The sequence below is a fragment of the Lycium barbarum genome, chromosome 10 (genome assembly GCF_019175385.1).
Source record: "Lycium barbarum isolate Lr01 chromosome 10, ASM1917538v2, whole genome shotgun sequence".
Taxonomy (NCBI): Eukaryota; Viridiplantae; Streptophyta; class Magnoliopsida; order Solanales; family Solanaceae; genus Lycium; species Lycium barbarum.
In genome coordinates this window covers 74,737,935-74,743,415 of record NC_083346.1, presented here as the reverse complement: position 1 = coordinate 74,743,415, position 5,481 = coordinate 74,737,935, and the positions used below count along the sequence as shown (strand labels likewise).

Sequence of the window (5,481 nt, the reverse complement as noted above, 5' to 3'; positions counted from 1 at the left end):
TTTGCCTCTTTCTCTCTTGAAAACTGACTTTGAGGTATTGGGAATAATGGTTCGGAGTAAAACTATAAAAAGAGAGCATTCTGCCCCTGTTGGTCGCTATAGCTGTCACCATGGCTGCTGCAGCGGTCCGGCTATAGCGGCCCTTTGGTTATTGCCAGTGGCCAGCTGGAACAACCCGAACGAAAACGGGCATAACTCCCTCATCTGGAGGCGAAACGCAACGATTCTTTTTACCTATAGCTTCGTAATTTTGATACGGATAAAATGGTTCAAACCTCACCCAAAAAAAATTTGGATTATCAATCTGCAGCCATTTCTATCCACAGACCTCCGGCGAAAACATCGAATACGAGCGCGACAAAACCCAAACCCATCTGAAACTCTTTGGAACCTCACCAAAAGTTGTGGTCAAGTTAAAAAATCATCATATTAACGTGTTGGAACTTCCAAAACATTAACATGGGGTCATTATAACCCGACGTTGACCGTGGTCAACTCTAACTCGCTAACTTAACTAGCATCTCCATCAATGACTCAATTTACACTCGAACCTTTTAGAAACCAACCCAATGACTTCATTAAGTCATAGATCATACTAAAGGGACTTGGGGAAGGGTCAACAAGGTTAAATGGGACAAGACACTATAATGACTAAACGGGTCGTTACAAAAGCTTTAGCGGAGTAGCTTGCGTTCGTTCCAGTTAGACGTTGATTAGCGAAACACATATATTGTGTAGAATTGATGAGAGAAAGAATGATTAGGTCTTTGAAGATGATGTCTGGTTGGATATTACTTAGGTTGGTATAACTTCTGATTATGTGGGCTTGTCGCCCATTACTAAAAAAACAGCGTTTAGCGACGGATTGTAGTGACAAACCATATTCCGTCGCTAAATAGTGACAGATTTTCTACAAAATTATGATTTTGTCACAAAATAAAGAAAAAAGCATAGGTAAGTCGTCGAGCGGCGAATTAGCGACGGAACCTAGTACCCGTCGCTAAATTTAGTGCCAAGTTTTGATGCCTTACTTCTTAGCTACGAAATTAGCAACAAAATTTTGGTCTCTACATTTGTAGAAAATTAGCGACGGATTTTGCGACAGATAATTCATCGTTAATTAATTTTAATAATTCAAAATATTTTAATAGCAATTGCTACAGAAAGTATCTGTCGCTAGTTTTTTTAAAATATTTTTAAGATATCCTCTGCTACAATACACCGCGCACCTTTATCTTCTTAAAAATATTTTTGTCCATCTCTCGTCTAGGGTTTCCGCCTTTCTGTAGCAATGTCTATTTTATTTCTTCTTTGCCTCACTTTTTTCATCTTTTTCATCGATATACCTCATTTTTGTTATTGGTATTGAGAAGCTTTCACCATATGCACCACTCGCCCAACTCATAGTTGAAACACTCATCTCACCATTTGGGCGAAAGGGAAATCACTGGATTTGGGTTAGGGTTTTTGGAAGCTGATTTTGGAATTAGGGCTGTGGATTTCTTCACAAATGGTGATTTTGAAGGCTACAAAATTGGACTTATGATGTTTCACTACTAACAAGAGGTTGTGGTTGGCGTTCTAGTACTCCATAGAAAGGTATTCCTAATAACTCTTTTTGGAATTTTTTGGTTTAATTTGGAAAAAGAGGAAGGTGATTTTTAGTCTTCATATTTGTACCATCTCTGCAAGATGGAAAATGTAAAACAACTAAGGATTTCAGTTTGAAGGACTGGTGAGAGATACTCTAGTTTGATTTCTTTGCGATATACCTCTGTTTAATCGGATTTTGTTGTGGTCAAATCTTTAGTCCTCCAATTCTTTTATTTTTATGCACCGCTTTTAGGGCAGATTCCAAAACAACTGACAAGTGAATATGCTTGTGAGGATCCATGTATACTCTTTCTAGGGCAAGATCAATACTTGTTTTTTTGTGGGTTGTAGTTATGTCTTGTTTGTTCTATGTCTTGACATATAATAACTCTGTTTGTCTTTAAAATAAAACTAAAATAACTCGACCAAGACAGACTAAGCTTAATTCTTTCGAATTAGTAAACTAGTTGCTAGGTAGCCAATAAGGAAGAAGTATCTGCAATTAATTATCATACAGGTAAATTCCATGTCACAAATGTAGTATTATTTTGGTTTGATTAGGTAGGAAATTGTTCTTATAGAAGTTGTTATCTATTGTGATTTAGAATCTTAACCAGCCAAAGGAAAAAAAGTGAAGACCATGTAAGTTGGTTAGATCCATACTGTTATGGAGATGAAACCTGAGACTATCATGTTTGGATACATCCTAAATAATTATGCTCTATTAATTTTGAGAAGTGTTTGTGCCACTAGTCTTTGCATTTGGTTATTATCTGTTCAAGGACCGAAATCTTGATGTTGCTCCACTGGTACAAAGTTCGTAAAATATAACAACTCAATGGAACTCTTGAGAGTTACTCATGCCAAAATTTTGCAGTGACGGAGTATTAGCGAATCATAAAGTAACATCAGATATGCAGGTAAAGAAAACTTTTTGATTTTTGTATCATTTTGTTTACTAAGTGAGCAGTAGCCTCCCATCTACAGATTTTTGGTGTTCGCGATATATTTTTAAATAAGTCTGGATCTCTCTTTATAATATGCTACATATTGTTATATTTAAGTCTATCGTAGTCTGGTGACTAAAAGAAACTTAACTGCTTTTGTGTGTATGTTGTCCATTGGTCTCCTTAGTTCTCATTTGCGTTAGGATTCTGCGTCAAGTCATTTTAAAACCTTCAATTCTAGAAGTAGGTAAGTCATTTTAAAAGATTAAGATTTATATTCAAATAATGAAGAATGTGGTAGTATTATAAATTTGCTAGCGCTCTTTGTGCCTATTTGAGCTCAACAAAAAACAGGAACACATTTCTCAGAAGTTCAGGTTTCTGTTGTAATAGCAGGCAGTCAAAAGGTAGTTACTTTTAAATGGATACTTGGATAGATTAAGTTGTTGTGGCTGGCTGTAAATATGATAAAAAATATTTTTTATGGGTGAAGCTGTAGTAGTAATTATATGAAAGAATTGTTGGCGTTACTAGAAATTTTCACCTGAGGAACTGATGTATAAGTCTGTCAATCACCATAAATTTTAACATATTTTGTATGAGGAACCTTGTTTAGCACAACTTAGGACTGAAGGTTTTTAGTCTAATGGAAAGAGCAGAGATATTTTTTATTTTATTTCTTGGTCATATCCATATGTTTAATCAGATTATAGTAGGGTCTTCGTGTTTTCTATTTCTCTTTTTTGGTTATTTTGCATGTGTGTATGCATTTTCTTGAGTGAAATTTCCATGCTTAAGTATCTTCAAATTCTGATAGGAATTGTGATCCTAAAAAGAGATGTGGGATTTATGAAGAGATGTTGCTAAGTTTCGAGAGTTCCTTGCTAATAAGCAAGAAAGAGAATGGCATGCTTCAGGTGACAATTTTCATTACTTGTTTGATCAGTATCTGAACATTATTTCCTATTTTATCTGTTTCTTTCAATTGTGGGTTTATTTATCTAATTTTGCAGGCTTTGATGATGGTGAATCAAGACAGAAGGTAAGAGAAGATGCTTGCTTCTTCTAATTAAGTTGTAGCAGCTCGAAGATTTGCCTCTCAAATGCTATAGCTTCTTTGATTGAATTTCTTGGTGAAGCATTTTATCTCTTATTCCTTTGGTAATTCTTTCTCTGTCAAATTCTTTGTGATTTTCTTCTCAAACTTATCTAATTCATATTATTAGAGTAACTGATTTCTTTTCTTTTGGATTTAAAGTTCATTTCCTTTTTCAAATGTTTAAGCTTTCTATCATTATGTGAAAACATTTATATTCTTTCGAATTGTAAATTTTAGTGGTGCTGCTTGATAACTAGGTGAATTTAATAAATAAATTAGATGTGGTTCTGGGTTATTGAAAGGATGTCCTTTTGCTTTCAACTGTTTCTTAGAAGAAGTAGAAAGGAACATTGAGGAACTTTTCCAAAGTTTCTGTGGAAAAGAAAACATGACTACAGAGAATTGCTTAAGAACAGGTTTGAGCCAGCAAGCCTTGCTTATATCTGGGCTGCATTAAAATGAGACTCCCTTTTTACACCAATTACTATAATTAGACTCATTCCACTTGTAATTTTATTGATGTTGTTCCTGTCGTTCCACTTGTGTGCGCTATTCTTTGTTTCCTTTTTCTGTTAATAATGAAGATTTGAGTTAAAAGACATAGCTATTGATAGTATGATATAATTGAGCTTTTCGGAGATTAAATTGTTCATCTGTGTAGCAGTAGTTTGCTTTGTTTCTCTTTGGTTGGAGAAGTGTAGTCGACTCAATTTGAAAGATGATGAGTTAATTGTGCTTACAAGTTTTGTGGTTTTGGTGACTTAATTTGATCTGTCCATTTGATCATTGCAGAATGCCATATCGATTAAGTTGTAATGTTTGATAAATCATCAGACACTTCTAATTTGGATGGTCTGAATTCTAAATTTGTTAGTCGCTGCACTACTATTGATAACTGATGCAGTAGAATTTGGCCTCTTTTCATATATTCAGAACTCTTCACTCTAGCTGTAATAATTACACTTTTCTTTGTACAGTTAGTTGTTAAGAGTCAAGATCCTACACCAAGTGAGAAACTTGTATAGGATGTTGAAAAGGGATGAGATCCAACAACAAGTGATATATGTTTCCAAGTCCATGTACATGATTGATGGCCTCCAACCAAGCATTAGCTAGCTTTTTTTGTTAGGGCTTTATTTTGGTGTTGTGGATGTATTGAACTTAAACACAATTGTTAAATACATTATGCTATCTCCTTTAGACCTTGTATTTTAATTTATATGAATTTCATTTATTTTTAAGTGTATTTAGTAATCTTCGTATTATGCTTGAATAGGTGTCTTTAAAATATTTTTTTTTAAAAAGAATAGCGACGAATATGGATGTATATTTATTCGTAACTAAAATTAATATATAGAATAAAATATTACAACGGAATTAGCGACAGAATTTTCGTCGCGAAGTAATTCCTTCGACGAAACGTATTATCAATTTAGCGACATAATTTCTGAACTTAGAGACGGAAAAATTCCGTCGCTACATTTGGCAACGGATGCCAATCGTAGCTAATCCATCGCTAACTCTGCAACAGATTCCATTTTTTCGACGCAAAGACGATAGCGACGAGCAAAATAGTAACAAACGAAATTTTGTCGCTAATTCGTCGCAAAACTTGTTTAGCGATGGATATGTGCTGATTAGCGACGGAACACGTCCGTCGCTAAATGGTGTTTTTTTAGTAGTGGCCGTCATTTATGAATTGTGATGGTGTATTTGTATTCATACTGTGGTGATTTGGGATGGTATTCTATTAGGTTGGTTGATTGTGGCTTGTTGCCCTATTATTATGATTAGGCTTGTTGCCTTAATTGCTGTGTTGTGATACGTATTGCACTCGTTTGT

General features: G+C 34.7%; 1 long non-coding RNA gene across 3 annotated transcripts; it reads left to right on the top strand.

The window, feature by feature from the left end:
• Positions 1–1,201: 1,201 nt before the first annotated feature.
• Positions 1,202–4,880, top strand: LOC132614045 (uncharacterized). Of its 3 annotated transcripts, none has more exons than XR_009572162.1 (3): positions 1,202–3,457; positions 3,554–3,701; positions 4,617–4,880. It is a non-coding gene; the product is annotated as an uncharacterized LOC132614045 (long non-coding RNA). The 3 variants fall into 3 exon arrangements; XR_009572163.1 differs by having other exon boundaries at positions 4,432–4,880; XR_009572161.1 differs by having other exon boundaries at positions 1,203–3,457; positions 3,554–3,582.
• Positions 4,881–5,481: the final 601 nt, after the last annotated feature.